The sequence below is a fragment of the Geotrypetes seraphini genome, chromosome 4 (assembly GCF_902459505.1).
Source record: "Geotrypetes seraphini chromosome 4, aGeoSer1.1, whole genome shotgun sequence".
Classification (NCBI taxonomy): Eukaryota; Metazoa; Chordata; class Amphibia; order Gymnophiona; family Dermophiidae; genus Geotrypetes; species Geotrypetes seraphini.
Genome location: NC_047087.1, coordinates 293,790,730 through 293,807,922, shown reverse-complemented (window position 1 = coordinate 293,807,922; position 17,193 = coordinate 293,790,730). Strand labels below are relative to the sequence as shown.

Below are 17,193 nucleotides of genomic sequence, written 5' to 3'. Positions count from 1 at the left end.
GATATTGTGAAAAATTGCCCAATTCCAAACCTTCTGAGCTTCTTTGCACAGAGGAAGAGATCCTGTTCCTACCCGCTTGTTGACATAGTACATGGCTACTTGATTGTCTGTACGAATGAGGACTACTTGTGAATGAGGACTGATTGTGAAGAAGATGTTGAAAAGCTTTGAGAGCATTGAAAAGCGCTCCGAGTTCCAAAAGATTTATGTGACACCGACAATGTGTTGGACCAATGCCCTTGAGTACGGAGACCATCGAGATGAGCCCAAGCGTAGGTCGAGGAATCTGTTGTGAGAACCTTCTGATGAGGGGGGCGTTTGAAACAGTAAACCTCTGGAGAGATTGGAAGAAAGCATCCACCAGAGGAGAGATTGTTTAAACGAAGGAGTCAGAGTAATATGCTGAGAGAGAGGATTGGAAGCCTGTGCCCATTGAGAGGCCAGGGTCCACTGAGGAATTCTGAGGTGAAGTCTGGCAAAAGGAGTCATGTGAACTGTAGAGACCATGTGACCGAGGAGAACCATCATTCGTCTCGCTGAGAGTGAAGTGAGGGGCAACACTTTGTGGCAAAGTTGTACGAGAGTATCCTGACGTTGAGGAAGGAATGCTCTGAGTTGAACATTGTCCAGTACAGCTCCAATGAGCTGTAGAAGTTGAGAGGGGTATAGCTGGGATTTTGGAAAGTTGATTTTGAACCCCAAACTTTGGAGGAACCAAATAGTCCGTTGGGTCGCTACAATAATCCCCTGAAATGTTGAATCTTTGATAAGCCAGTCGTCCAGGTACGGGAAAACCTGAAGACCATGGCTGCACAGAGCTGCTGCTACTACTACTACTGCTACTACTACTACTACTACTAGGCACTTGGTGAAAGGTAGCACTCTGTATTGAAAACGATGATATCCCACCTGAAATCTGAGGAACTTGCGGAAGGCTGGATGAATGGGAATGTGAGTGTAAGCCTCTTTTGATCCAGAGAGCATAAACCAAACGTTGTGATCCAGAAGGGGATATAAGGATGCTAGAGACAGCATCCAAAATTTTTCTTTGACAAGAAATTTGTTGAGAGCTCTGAGGTCCAAAATAGGTCGTAGGTCTCCTGTCTTCTTCGGGACAAGGAAATAACGGGAGTAAAACCCCCTGCTCTGCTGTTCCAGAGGAACTTCCTCAATGGCATGGAGACAAAGCAGAGCTTGAGCTTCCTGAAGAAGGGTGAGCTGAGATGAATTGGAAGGACACTCTCTTGGAGGGAGCTCTGTTGGAATCTGAAGAAATTGAAGAGAGTAACCCTCCCTGATTATTGTGAAGACCCAGAGGTCAGATGTAATCAGTTCCCATCGTTTCCCCTGAACTGCCCCCATCCAGAGAGCCTGCTAAAATAGTAGACTTTCCAACACCCCCCTCCCCCCACCATCTCACAAGTACAACAACCAGGAGTGGTGTGAAAATAACAGAAGACCCCTCTCCATTCCCACACCTAGAAACAGGAAACACACCAATCTTTCCCTTCATAAAAGCTCCAGTTTATCATCTATCATAGTCCAAGTGCCCAGAGACTGGGTATAACCACCTCTTCGCTTGGCAAGCATCAATTCTATTTTCATTAGATTATACAGTCTCGGACGCCAGGCAATCAAATCAGGCGCAACAGGTGACTTCCAAGAACCAGCAATCAAGCACTTAGCTACTGCCAACCCCAAGCGTAATAACCTGGTCTGCCACTTAAAAGAACAAATATTACAAAGACCCAAAAGACAGCTCTGTGGAGTAAATCTTACAGATTTTCCCAGAAGCCAAGCCAAAGTCTACTACGGCTCTCCAAAAAGGGACAATAAGGGACAAGCCCACCATATATGAAGAAAGGATCCTAAACTTGTATTGCAACATCAACAAAGATCAGACGCTTGCAGGTACAACCTTGTAAGCATTTTCTTGCACTAACGCACAAGAAGCCACTTTACCACCTTCAGCACATATGCTAGCCCATTCCCTAGAAGTACAAATACACCGCAAATCTTTCTCCTAGTTGATCCTAAAGGAAAAAAACAAGGACTTCACTGCTTCTCCAATATCTATAAAGAGTAGTTTTTAAAAGTGACCATGTTTTCCAAGTGTTCCCTCCCCACTGGCGGCATACTATCCCAATGCTGGGAACACAAAGTGGTGCACCTGAAGATAAGCTAAGTAAGGTTATTGAACAAGCTGAAATCGCTGGGATTAGGGGAAACACTAGCTGCATGGGTTAAGGATTGGCTGAGCGGTAGACTTCAGAGGGTGATGGTAAATGGTACCCCATCCACCCCATCGGATGTGACCAGTGGAGTGCCACAAGGCTCGGTCTTGGGTCCAATCCTATTCAACATATTCATAAGTGATATGACCCAAGGGCTCAGAGGAAAAATATCATTGTTCGCCGACGCCACCAAACTGTGCAACATAGTAGGTAAAAGCACTATGCTTGACAGTATGACGGAGGACCTACTACTATTGGAACAATGGTCATCGACTTGGCAGCTCAACTTCAATGCTAAAAAATGTAAAGTGATGCACCTGGGTAAAAGAAATCTGTGCAGGACTTACACGTTAAATGGTGAGACCTTAGCTAGGACCACGGAAGAACGGGATTTAGGAGTAATCATTAGCGATAACATGAAAACTGCCAATCAAGTGGAAAAGGCTTCCTCCAAGGCAAGGCAAATGATGGGTTGTATCCGTAGAGGTTTTATCAGCAGGATATCAGAGGTCATAATGCCACTGTACAGGTCCATGGTGAGACCTCATTTGGAATATTGTATTCAATTCTGGAGACCACATTACCGGAAAGATGTGCTGAGAATTGAGTCAGTTCAGCGGATGGCCACCAGGATGGTCTCGGGGCTCAAGGATCTTCCGTATGAAGTAAGGCTGAATAAACTGCAGCTGTACTCACTTGAAGAACGAAGAGAGGGGACATGATTGAGACATTTAAATATATCACGGGCCGTATCGAGGTGGAAGGGGATATCTTCCGTCTTATGGGACCTTCGTCCACCAGAGGGCATCCACTGAAAATCAGGGGAGGGAAATTTCATGGTGACTCCAGAAAGTATTTCTTCACCGAGAGGGTGGTCGATCATTGGAATGAACTCCCACGGCAGGTGATTGAGGCCAACAGCGTGGCAGATTTCAAAAATAAATGGGATCTCTAATGATGTAAAGGCAGGGGGTGGTGAGCAAAATCAAGGAGAAGGGTCACTAGAGTGGGCAGACTTGATGGGCTTTGGCCCTTTTCTGCCGTCATTTTTCTATGTTTCTATCTCCCTTAGGAATTGTTCCATGTTTTTTTAGAACATAAAAGCCCTACTGGTTCAGACCAATGGTCCATCCAGCCCAGTATTCCAACTTCACAGTAGCCAATCCAAGTCACAAGAGCCTGGCAAAAAACCCCAATAGTAGCAACATTCCATGCTACAGATCCAGGGCAAGAGTGACTTCCCCCATGTCTGTCTCAATAACAGACCACACTGTCTGATTTGTATTTTTCAGGGATGTATGTAAGTACTCAAGACACATAGCATGCAATTAATGCAGATTGGATACATTGCACCTGGTATTCTGTAGCCATAAGGGAATTAAAACCAAAGGTATGTAAGCACCATTATGGAGCAGGAAGGGATAAACTAGGAGGGGATATTTGGAAGGATCAAGAAAGCATTCTGATATTAGTTAGTGCTGGCAGGCTTTAGGAGCTGTGAATTACTGTATATAATTTTTTCCAGGCCTTTTACACTACCTACTTAACAGGCCTTGGTTGCACTCTGCTAATGCTAAATTTCTTATGGCCACCAGGGGGTGCCTTCAGCTGTTGAATAAGCACACCGTAATACACATTAGAGCAGTTTCTCTAAGTCTGACAAATTTCAAACCCAGTATCCCTGACTTCAGAGATTTTAAAATGAATTCATAAAACTAATGTATTCTATCACAAAAAAAGAAAATAAAATTACTTTTCATATTTTTCTAATTATAGTGGTCTGAGCTCTGGTTTCTGCTTTTCTCCATCTTCTCTTAACTCTGATCATTTTCTCTCCTTTTCCTTTGTTTTCTTCAATTTATTTTCTGCCTCTGTCCAGATTTAATTCATTCTTACTATCCAGTCTTCATTTCCCTCTTTTTACTGAATCTACCTATACAGCATTCCATCTTTCCCTCATCCTAGTTCTCCTATTTCACTTATTCTTAATCCTCAAATCCTAACTCTGTCCTCTCCCCACCCTCCTATCCAGAATCTCCCCTCTTTCAGTCTCCCCCCCCCTACTTCTTCAAACCAGGAGCAGTAGAGGCAAAACAACCTAAAGCAGTTTCTGGGCTGCAGACTTCATCAGCCTGCTGTCAGCTCTGCAGGTCCCCCGCCCTCTCTGATGTCAACTTCCTGTTCTGGAGGAAAAGAACCAGCAATGTACACATGAATGCCATGGCCCAGGGACTGCTTTAGGTTGTTTTGCTGCTGCTGGTTTGGCAGGAAGGAGGAGGTAAGGTGCCAGGTATCCCCTGAAGAGGTTTCACATACTCCTTGGGGTACATGTACTGCATGTTGAAAGCCTCTGCATTAGGACATAAAGCACACAGTACCACCAATTTGCAGACCACTGGGCTAAGATGGAAGGAGGAGAGAGAGCGTGAGCACTAAGCAGATATGAAAGCACAGGGGAATGGAATATGCATTACATTATTAATGTCCCATGGGTTATATATGATTTAAAAAGTTAAAGGTTGTATGCAAGGAACCTTGATGCAGGTTGTGCAATCCAGTACTGTCATACCACTGCTGTTTGGAGTTGTATCCACTCTTTACTGCAGCCTTCTTGGAAGCACAACACACACAGTCATACCATTTTTGAGTTGGGAACAAAGATTAAGAATCCTGGCAAGGTAACTGAACATTCCTCACCAGGGGCATAGCCAGAAGTCCATTTTAGGAGGTTCCCTTTCTTTGTGGGTGGGTGGGTGTATGGGGGAGGGGTAGGATATTACCTTGGGCGGTGGGGATGCCAAGTCCCACTAGTTGAAGATATCTTCCACCTGGGTTGCACCTATAGCAGCATTTGATTCAGCCACTAATGACATTTTCCCCATGCATGCTCAGTTAGACCTAAACATACACGAGAGAGCCAGCATTAGCAACCAAAGCGCACCCAAGTTAATTAAATGTTGCTGCGCTAGCCATGAAGACAGAGGTGGTCCCAAGCCCCCATGGTTACACCACTTCACATGCTGCATGCCTTCTTACTACTAGATTACAATCTAAACTACACTTTTAACATAAAGTACACTTTTTAGATGATATTAACTGTAAAAATATCTGGCTAACTTTTATTGCTTTGGCATTTGTTCTGAACAAGCAAAGTATGGTATGTTTTAATGAGAAAAAATTCCCCTACCTATAAAAAGTAGCCAAGGACCAAATTTGGGTCTTGGGTAAAATTGCAATGACATACACCAACAGAGGTAGCCTTCCCAAGATACCATGTGACAAGAGAGGTCAAAGCTGCTAAATGAGAATTCCAAGCATTCAGGAAAAGGTGCTGCTGTCACAGGGAATTAAATGGCAGAGAAGCCACTTCCTAAGTTTTCTGCTGGCCGCTCAGTCGTATCCATGGAAACCAAACCAACTTTATATTGCAGACAGTGAAATCAAAGGCTAGGACTCCCTCACACACCGAGTGACTGTGTGGCTAGTGGGGAGGGGATGAATAAGCAAAAAACTAGAAATTCGTTTGCTTGCAAATCTAGTTTGTCAAAGCAAATGGTTTTCAGAATTTCACAAATTAAAATTTGCATTCTAAAGCCCTGAACGTGGAAAAATGTGAATATAAGCATAGTTTTCTTTTATAAAAGCACAGGAGTGGGACAACTGTGCCTGTGTAAAAGTGCCAAGTGCCTGTGTAAAAGTGGGGATGCAAATATTGCATTCACAGCCTCTGGGGAAGGAGAGGTGGATGGATGGCATCTCAAGACATCATACACCATCATCAGCTCTGAAATGGCTGAGCTAAGTGAGGGATACGGGTGATCAGGGTCTCCATCTGGGAGCACCTGGCTTGGCCTCCGCGTGTGCGGGTCGCCGGAATAGATGGACCTAGGGTCTGATCCGGTGAAGGCGTTTCTTATGTTCTTATGAGTTCAATTCCCCAGTCTTTCTTTTTACAACCCAAAAAATAATTTTTAAAAGCATCTTAGAAACTAAAACTTGAAGGGGGGGAGGCAGGCAATTGCAAACAGAAAATCCAAGGCACTGATTCTACTCCCATTCTGAATGAGCTAGAAATATTTAAAAACAAGGAAGAGAAAATTGTCGGATCCAGGAGTTGAAAGTAAATGAAATTTTCTCTTTCAGTTTTTGCACTAAAAAAAGAAACCTGAAGCTCAAAGAAAAATGCACAAAAAGGAATTTCCCCTCCCCTTTCATTCTATGGTTTAAGCATCAAGCTAAACACTGTTCACCAACAGCTGACATTTTATGTGCTTTAAAGCAAAGTGTTAAACCACCCAAATAACAATTTAACAGTGCCTAAGAGGTACAACCCTCTCCTTAAGAGTGGTGCTGACTGACCACATAGGCACAGGATCCAAGCAATAAGCTTGTGGTGACTAGGCCCTGTAAAACAAAATCAAAATCACATTTCTCATTTTTTCCAAACACTGTCACAAAGCACTGAAAGTGTGCCCAATCAGGTGCTGCATTTAAAAACCTAATAGCTACTTCAACCAATCTCTGTAATAAGAGAAGGGAAGGAAGCTACCAAATAAGTTTCTTCTTCAGGTTACAGCAGAGTACCCCACCACCAACACAACCACTCTCCAATAACCCGCCTTCTACTTATTCCTTTCCTTAATCTTCCTCAACAAACAGCACTTAGTCTAGGAATACATAGTAACATTCTGTTCTATAACACATTTATGGTTCATAGACAAAACCGCCGAAGACAAAGGCGCGCGCCTACAACTGAGCGCAAGACGGAAGCGCACGCCAAAGAAAAAGTGTTTTTAGAGGCTCCAACGGGGGTTTTTGTTGGGGAAACACCCCCCTCACACTTTACTTAATACAGATCGCGACGGCGTTGTGGGGGGTTGTAACCACCCTCATTATACTGGAAACTTAACTGTTTCCCTGTTTTTTAGGGAAAAAGTGAAGTTTTCAGTAAAATGTGGGGGGTTACAACCCCCCAACGCCCCCACAACGTGGCGCGATCTGTATAAAGTAAAGGGGGGAGTTCCCCACACACACACCCTCGTCGGAGCCCTTTAAAACAGTAATTTTCTTTGGCGCACGCCTCCGCTTTGCGCTCAGTTGTCTGCGCGCACCTTTGTCCTGGCGCGCTTTTGACCCGACACTCACATTTATAGCCCACTCCAATCATATTCTAGGTGAATAATATTTAAGAAACATACATCTAGACAGATATTTTTTAAAATACATCAACGTTCCCAACAAATTTACAATAAATCAATTAAAATAACAAGTTTTCAAAAATGTTTGAAAGATAATATGAAGAATCTTTCCTTAATTCAGTAGAAATATCATTCCAAAGTTTGATTCCTACATATTCAAAAGATTTACTCAGACTTCAAATGAATATAGTTACTTGTTGAATAACTGTACTTCAAAGAAAGCTGGAAACAAGAAACAATCCTAATGGCAGATTAAGATCTGTATAGTCTAACCAGTCTGCCCAACAAGATAAAAACTCATAGTATAAGGTATGACGACAATACTATATACCGCAGTTTTCACTCCATAAGATGCGCCTGACCATAAGACGCACCCTAGATTTAGAGGAGGAAAACAAGAAAAAAAAAACATTCTGAACCAAATTCTCCCTGCCAGGCTCTGCACCCATCCCTACACTCCTTGCCAGGCTCTGCACCCTGTCCCCCCTCCCTGCCAGGCTGTGTACCCTGTCTCCCGTCTGGTGGTCTAGTGGTAGGCTGGGACAGGCCACAGGGCAGGCAGAGACAGGGCAGGCAGGCCTAGTGGCAGGCAGGGCCCCCCACCACGAGGAAAGCAGGGCCCCCCTTTTCCCCCCATACTTTATTTTAGTTCCTCCGGTGGTCCTGCCTTTCCCTCCAGCTGACTCCCAAACAAGCTGCAGCAGCGTCAGAGCGGCGCAAAAGGCAGGCGTGAGCTTTTCGCGCACCTGCCTTGTCCTGCATCGCAGCATGAATGGCTGCCGTCAGTTCTCGTACCTTTTGCACCGCTCTAACGCTGCTACAGCTTTTTCGGCCCCAGCCTACTCTTAACTTGGCCTCCAAGCCTATGCATGCAAAAAATTATTTGTAGAACCAGTGTGAATGAGAAATTAAAAAAAAGACATGCATCAGCTTCGGTGCCAATCTTTTAACTCCCTTTGCATTGAAGCTGATAAACCATGGTCGACTAGTACTATGCAACAAATCCTCGGAGTCTTGGCTTCAATCAGACAACAGAGGTCATTTCATGGCCTTACCTACTGGCACGAGGATGTGGCGACCTCCACATGCACCGATGAGTTGCAAGTGAAGGTCGCCATACTTATGCGCCAATAGATCAGGTGACCTCCGATGCTAGTGGCCCGTGCACCAGTAAATGTGAAAACACAGTTGCATTCACCGGTGCAGAAAATAAGAGCGGCTGCTTTGAATTTATGAAAGAAGGTGGTAGTTAAACGTTTTGGCGGACCCTAGATACGTAGCTGATCTGATCGCAGAGAGGCTCCTGCTCTCCCAAGTGAATCCCGCAGAGCTTGTTCTCATGCGGCTCTCTTGTCTCCAACATGTCTTTGAGATTGCATGGCACAAGCCCAGTGCCTTTCTTTCTCTGGCGCCCCGTCCTCCTTTGATGCAACTTTTTTTTTTCTATTCTCCAGCGTTCTACCTTCTTACACAATTTCCTCTTTCTGGCAAGGTGGGACTCATCCAAGGGATGCAGAAGGGCATTCTAGGTATCTACTACGGGACAGGAAGCTATAGCAGAGGGAAAGCCTCCAGAGCTGTCAAAGGCAGCGTGTTTACTTCATTCACGCCACTGTAGCCCAAAGAGTGGTCTGCAGAGCTGGAAACAAAAAGTGCTGGATCCCAATAAAGGAGATGGTGCGCATGGATAAAGAGGAGGGGAAGGGCAGAGAGAGAGAGGGAGGAGATGGTGTGCATGGATAAAGAGGAGGGGAAGGGCAGAGAGAGAGAGAGGGAGGAGATATGGTGCGCATGGATAAAGAGGAGGGGAAGGGCAGAGAGAGAGAGAGGGAGGAGATATGGTGCGCATGGATAAAGAGGAGGGGAAGGGCAGAGAGAGAGAGAGGGAGGAGATATGGTGCGCATGGATAAAGAGGAGGGGAAGGGATGAGAGGGAGGAGATGGTGCGCATGGATGAAGAGGAGGGGAGGGGCAGAGAGAGGGAGAAGTTGGTACGCATGGATGAAGATGAGGGGAAGACATGGAAAAGTACCGTACTCAGATTGAGAAGGAAGCAGAAAAAAATTATAAGAAAGTTGAATACTAAAACTGAACGCCAAAGATGGATGTAGGGCAGAAAGTGGAGAGAAATACAGCAAATGGATATGAAGGTTCTTGAAACTGTTAAGAGCACAGACAAAAGGAAGTACAGCCAGAGCCTGGGTAAGATGAAGCTCATACCGCCGTGGCTGGCGATAAAAAAGCTTAACGTTGCTTCATAAAATGGAGTGGGGGAGAGGTAGGAAAAATTATTTCATTTTTAATTCAGTGATTGAAATATGCCAGTTTTGAGAATTTACAACTGATGTCTATATTTTGCACTGTTCAGGAAGCAATGCATTTCTTTCTATTCCTTTGGTAGTGCACTGCTTGCAGAGTCTGGCATTATGGGTTTCGGTTGTGTACAGTATGTTAGAACTTTTAGTCTAATTCATTGGGTGACAAAGGTCAGGTCTTCTGGCAGGAATGAATGTTGAGAAGTGCTATGGCATCATGACCCCATATAAGAAGATGTTTGTCGGCTTTCCTTCAGCCCTTTTAGACCCAAAATGGCCTTTGCTTAAAAATCAACAAAAATTTTTGATCTAGCATTGTGAGAAGCAGAAACAAAATTAGAAAACCAGTAAACTCTTGGATGCTCCTATGGGAAGCTATACTGTTTAAGTTTAAAACAAGCTCTTTGATAAATAGTTATTGTCATCTAATGTTTTTTACCCAATTATATTTGACATGTATGGTTTTTATTTTAGAATATTATTGTATTTAATGCCAATGGATGCATACATTGTTCAAAGTATGTTTACTAAGTGGATAATCAAGATTTAAACTAAACATATACAAAAATTTTAATGCCCTAACCAAACCGTGCCTTAGAAGTAAATGTATTCCAAGGTGAATGCCGAATTCAGTTGTCAGGACTACGTCAAAGAAATCATAAAATATTAGCACACAACATCTGGCAGAAGGGAGGAGGAGGAAGGGAGGGGAACCCTTTTCAAAAAGCTGGCACTCAAGAATCATTTACCCCCATCCCCATCTACAAAGCAACGGATTAAACCTATTTCTGCTATTCAATGACAGTACAAAATGATTAGAAAAGGTCAGCAGGGGCCACAAAATAGTTTCCACAGCTACACCCTTTCTCCATTCCCCAAGCCACTAAAATAGTTGTACCTGGGGTTAGTAGATTATTATGGCCAGAATAAATCTATACAATATACAAGATTTTAACATACAACAGAAAGATATGCCACACATCAATTATCCAATTGAGAAACCCAAAATGGGCTTTCAGTAAATGGTAGCAAATGGTTTTGAGGAGTAGTTATCACAGGTCTGTGAATGAAACAAAAAGGCAAACAAAATTCCTTGGCCCTAAATCTAAATTGGGTAAATTTATAAAAGTGTTTAGTGCAATAGGAGCCAGGAAGAAAAGTTAGATGTGTTGTTTATGTTAATATATCTAAGGATGAGTTTTTTTTCTCTATAAGTGGCAGTATTGGTGCGGTTTTAATGTTTCAACATTTTTATTTGGGTGATAAAGAAAGAAAGAGGTTAAACAGCAGCTGCTCCCCAAGTATGTCTAGTTCAAGGTCCTTTCATAAAATGTCAATGAATTGCGCTATCTACCATAAATAGCATTTTTCTCCCATTAGTTATACTGTATGTAATATAGTGAACTGTGGTGTTAATAGGAACATATATTAGACCAGATAGTAAATAAAGGCTTCAGGTCAGTCGTACACTATATGAATTGTTTAAATCCTGCATAGGGAAATGCCATTCTGATTTACAAAGTGGCCTTAGTGCATCCTTACATGGGTCCTTCCTGCATGCTAAAGCCATTTCTATTTCAACTGGAAAAGGCACAAAAATTAGACACATTAAAATTAAATAAAAGCCAACATTAGACATGACCACTCTTAAACCCTTCAACTCCCAAGCTACAGTAGCATTAGGACAGACTGGAAGAAGCAGAAGTAAATTAGGTTTCCTTGATTGAATGTTGTACAGGCACAGGAGAACAAAGAGACCCACAAAGAGAAAGAATCCTTTTGTCTGAGAGCAGAAACACAGGCCCTTTATAACAGCTCTGGTGCAACTGCCTAGAATCATCAAATTTCTTAGATTTTTTTTTTTTTTTAAAGGGATGAGGAATATCTCTCTGGAGCAAAAAAGAAAAATGGATTACTTAAAAAAAAATAAAAAAAATTCAGATGTAGCATTTTGAAGTGCATGGCTGGCACCAACATTTACCCTGTTGTTGCCCCCCCCCCCTCTTCGGAAAAAGGCAGCAGTTATGATTCCACAATAGGGTGCTGCAAAAAGCAGCCTTAACATAGGTTTCTCCTGCGTGCCAAGGCGGATTTCCTTTATTGTATTAATGACCATGCACCATCGCCATTAGTGTGAAGACATTTTTTTTAAAAACACTGCATGAGGGGAAATTCTATAAAAGCGCCTTAACTTAAGCGCCGATAGGCACCCTACTAGCACCTAAGTTAAGAGGGAAATACTGTTTCAAACAGTACTTAAATAAAATTTCAAAGCACCTACCAGCGCCAGAATCATGCCTCCAGAGGTGCCTACTGGTGCCTAATGATACTTTAGGTGTGGCTAATACCAGAAGTGATGTTAGGCGATGGTAGGCACCCTTGGAGGTGCGAGTCACATCAAAGGCAGAAGCAGGAAATGTAAGCCTTGAAAACCCTGGCCTACATTTCTGGCGCCTACCTTTACTGGAGGCGTGATTCTCTAAACCAGGGGTGTCAAACTCAAATCACATAAGGGGCCGAAATCTAAAACGCAGGCTAAGTCGTGGGCCAGATTTTTTATTAAAATACTTGTCCCCTCCTTTGCTGACGCAGTGTGGGCCCCAGCGCCGGTGGCGGCTCCGATACTCACAGGACTTCTGTGAGCGTTGGAGCGCCAAAACCCACGCTGCATGCCAGCAAAGGAGGGGGTTAGTCTTAGCAGAAGTATAGGGATGCAACCTCTCCAACCCCGCGCCGGCTACAAAATAAATAATAGAGACTTTTCCTCTCTTTTAGGTCCAAGTTCACGCTTGCTGTCTAACACCAGCTCTGGCAGGATACATATTTCAAATCTGACATGTTGTAATCTCAAAATAGAAAATAAAATTATTTTTTCTACCGTTTGTTGTCTGGTCATTTTTCTTTTGGTCCCAGTTTCTCTTTATGATTTTGTCTATCTTCTAATTCTCTTTCCAGCGTCTGCTGTCCATTTTTTTTCTCCTCTTCTCTCTTGCTCCAGTCCCTGTCTCCAATATATTGATTTTTCCCTTTCAACTTTTCTCCTTTTTTCCTTTTCTGCTTCTGTCCACTCAAATCTCACCCTCTTTCTCATTCTTCTCTTTTTTTAATTTTCAGCTACCTATCAATTTTCCATCTTCTCTTATTCTGTAGCTCTCCCATCTCACTCCTTTCCCAGCCTCCTATTTCCTCCTCCCTCTCCTCTTGGTCCAACATTTTGCTCCATCACTTTTCTGTTGTTGTTCTTCTTCCTTCCCCCCTTGATGCTGAACAATGAGATGGAAGGGGGAAAAAAAAAAAGATGCTGCATCTCTCTCTCTCTCCCTTCCACCCCCAGGCCTAACATTTCTCCATCCCCTTCCATCTCCAGATTCAACTTCTCTCCCTTTCTCTTCCCAACTGCCCCCCATCCCATCTCTCCCCCTGTCTGCCTGCCTCCCTCCCCCCAGGTCCACCATTTCTTCCTTTCTCTTCCCAACAGTTCTTCCTCTTTCTCCACACTACCCCAGGTCCAACCTCTCTCCCTTCATCTTGCTCTCTTCACAGCCCGTTGTGCCTTTCTCTCCGGCGCCGGTTCGATGTCGCTGCCAGGCCGGGGAATCTGCCAGCCTCGGCGATTCAGGAGTGCTGTGCGTGGCTTCTCCTCCTGTTTTTTGCCTGCCGCGGTCTTGTCTCCAATGACGCGCAACTTCCTGTTTTCACCCGGGTGGACTGCATTGGATGGAGAGCAGGAGGGGGGGAGCCACGAACAGCACTGCTGAGTTTCTGCTGAGGCCAGCAGACTTTCCGGCTTGGCAGCATCAGACCGGCGCGGAGGGGAGGGCTTAAAGGGGAAGATCGGGAACGTTGCCATGGGCCACATAAAAAGGCCAGGTGGGCCGGATTGGCCCCGCAGGCCATGTGTTTGACACATCTGCTCTAAACAGTGCCATTGAGTGATTGGTATGTGATCAGCAGCTGCTTTTAAGGCAGCTGCTAATAACGATGCTGTTTAGAGAATCCGTGCATTGCTGCCTACAAAATGGGCCCGATCCTATTCAACATCTTCATAAGTGACTTGGCTAAGGGTCTTCGAGGTAAAATTACGTTATTCGCCGATGACACCAAACTATGCAACATAGTGGGCAAGAGCACAACAGACAAAAGCACAGTGCCTGACAAAGGCTCAATATCCGACAGTATGGCACATGACCTGCTCCTACTGGAGCATTGGTCAAGGACCTGGCAACTAAGTTTCAATGCCAAAAAATGCAAGGTCATGCACCTTGGCAGCAAAAATCCATGCACGTCTTACACCCTGAATGGTGAGACCCTAGCAAGGACTGTAGCAGAACGAGACTTGGGGGTGATCATTAGTGAAGACATGAAGTCTGCCAATCAAGTGGAGAAAGCTTCATCCAAAGCTAGACAAATCATGGGTTGTATCCGTAGGAGCTTCGTCAGCCGTAAACCCGAGGTCATAATGCCTTTCTACAGATCCATGGTGAGACCCCATCTGGAATACTGTGTACAATTCTGGAGGCCACATTACCACAAAGATGTGCGGAGAGTTGAGTCGGTTCAGAGAATGGCCACCCAGATGGTCTCAGGACTCAAGGATCTCCCGTATGGGGAACGGCTGGATAAGTTGCATCTATATTCACTCGAGGAACGCAGAGAGAGGGGGGGACATGATTGAGACGTTCAAATATGTCACAGGCCGTATCAAGGTGGAGGAAGATATCTTTTTTCTTAAAGGTCCCATGGCAACAAGAGGGCATCCGTTGAAACTCAGGGGTGGGAAATTTCATGGTGACACCAGAAAATACTTCTTCACCGAAAGAGTGGTTGATCGCTGGAATAGTCTTCCACTGGAGGTAATTGAGGCCAGCAGAGTGTCAGATTTTAAGAAAAAATGGGATTGGCACGTGGGATCTCTTCACGGAGGGAGTTAGGGGGTGGGACATTGGTATGGGCAGACTAGATGGGCCTTGGCCCTTTTCTGCCGTCAGTTTCTATGTTTCTAAGGGTTACTCCCAATTGAATATGGAAAATCACAATTTGTTCAACATATGTATTAACAACTATTCAGAGAACAAACTGATACTAAGTTAAAGTATTTTTTCTTCCCAAGACCTCAAACAGCCTAGACACTACTAGAATTGCTCTTCGTGTCCTTACTGTGGTAAAGCCACATGTAGGGTTATCTGACACTCACTGCATTTTACTGAATTTATACTGGATGCCTCATAAATGACATCATAAACTGCATCAACCAATCAGTTATCACTGTTCCAAACATGAATTCCAAAAAGTACAAGCTAAATAATAATAATTTTATTCTTCTATACCGCCAATAATCGTGTGACTTCTAGGCGGTTCACATTTGAAGAGAGCTGGACAATCAGCGAATTACAATATGCAGATAGTCAGTGAAATTACAGTATGTAGAATCTTGAAATACAGCGAAATACAATATACTGTTTGTTTAGTATTTCAGAGGGGACATGTTAGAAATATGAGCAAATTACAAAATACAGTTTGTTAAGAATTTCGGAGGGGCATTGGACAGAAATAGAAAAGGATAGGATTAACAGAGTTACTGTTTAGGTGATATATCTGTTGAATAAGGCAGTTTTTATGACTTTTCTAAAAACATTGTATGTCAGTCTAGCTCCATCAATGTAGTTGTCAAGTCAGTAGTGTTGTTTGTTTGCTTGGTACTTAAAGGTTCTATCCAGAAAGGTTTTGTATTTAATGCCGGTAATGCTTGGATATGCAAATAGATTGCAGTTTCTGGTTTGTCTTATGGGACTGTATAATATGAAGTGAGATAGCAAATATGTAGGAGCTAGTCCCCATACCAGCTTGAAACATATGCAAGAGAACTTGAATATTATTCGTGCCTCGACTGGCATCCAGTGCAGCAGTCTGTAGTAGGGGCTGACATGGTCGCTTTTTTTCAATCCAAAAATCAAGCGGACTGCCGTGTTCTGAACAATTCTAAGTTTCTTCACTGTTTTTTTGGGTATACCCATATAAACGATATTGCAATAGTCCAGAGTAGAAAGCACTAGTGATTGCACTAGTAATCTAAATGATAATGGGTCAAAGTATTTTTTTATGGTCTTTAATTTCCATAATGTAATGTAATGTAATTTATTTCTTATATACTGTCAGGAAACACTTTTTTACCACTAAATTCGTGTGTTCAACCATTGTCAAATGTGTGTCTAATGTGACTCCCAATATTTTTATTGTTTTAGTATCGGGTAGTTGTGATCTTTTATATGTAACATTGTTTTGGTAATTTTGTCCGTTGGGCTTGCGAGGAAGACTTTTGTTTTTTCTGTGTTTAGTTTCAGTTTGAAGTTGATTGTCCAGTGTTCTATTTCGGTCATTACATGAAAAATGTATTCTGAGGTCTCGTTTGTTATGCTGTTCACTGGGATTAAAATGGAAATGTCATCTGCATATATGTAGTAGTTTAAGTTTAGCTTTTGCAGTAAGTGTCCTAGGGATGATATGTAGATGTTGAATAGTGTAGGTGATAGTGGTGAACCCTGTGGTACTCCCGAGGGGTTTTTCCAGGAGTTATGACTGGTTAGTTATGACTGAATAATGCTTTAACTGATGCAATAATTTATTAACTGGCCAGTTTATAAAATACTGAACAGTGCAAAACATGCAGAATTCTTTCAGTACACCAGTATTCAAACACAAAATTGTGCAGACAGCATCTTGCTTTCACTAGCAAAACATTCACCCTTCATTCTACATGGATTTACTCATTCTTGTTCTCCCCTACTCCCCCCTCTTGGAAAATCTTCAGATTGTCTCCTCTCAAATGACAGAGCCAGGATATTAAGATTTATGATAAGAACGCCCTTAAAAATAATAGTCTCCTCTTTCATTTTATAGGCTACACATCCTGTGCATACATCCATGCCAGCAAGTCAACTGAAGCAACACTAGCTCAGACCTGTCTAAAGAATGAATATTGTGGACTAATGTAGAAAGGCTCATTGTGAACAAAATGTGAGATTTCAAATTAGCCTCTGGTCCAGTGCTGATAGAGCACACAATACCCTGTCCTGGAGGTCCACCAGGCCAATTGGATTTTCAGGATAATTAATGAATATGCATGGAGCAGATTTGCATGCCTGTCACTTCCATTATAATAATAATAAATAATTTTATTCTTATAGACTGAAAAAGTTCTAGACGGTTCACAACAAGGTGAGCTAATACATGGGATACAGATAAAATACAAATTAGAATAATGGACTTAAAAACAGATAAAGACAGACAGCATTTACAATGTAATGCAGAAAATACCAGCATGGCAGGGAAAGAAGTAATACATAGAACAGATAAAATACATCAAGTTGAATATAAGGAACTTGATTGAAAAAATGAAGCAGAATGCATTAAGATACCAGCCTATCAAAGAGTTGAGTCTTTAACAAT

General features: G+C 43.0%; 1 protein-coding gene across 1 annotated transcript in view; it reads right to left on the bottom strand.

Moving 5' to 3' along the window:
* Positions 1-17,193, bottom strand: part of TRIM8 (tripartite motif containing 8) — a 180,951-nt gene that overhangs the window by 140,311 nt on the left and 23,447 nt on the right. The gene's annotated exons all lie outside the window — the stretch shown is intronic.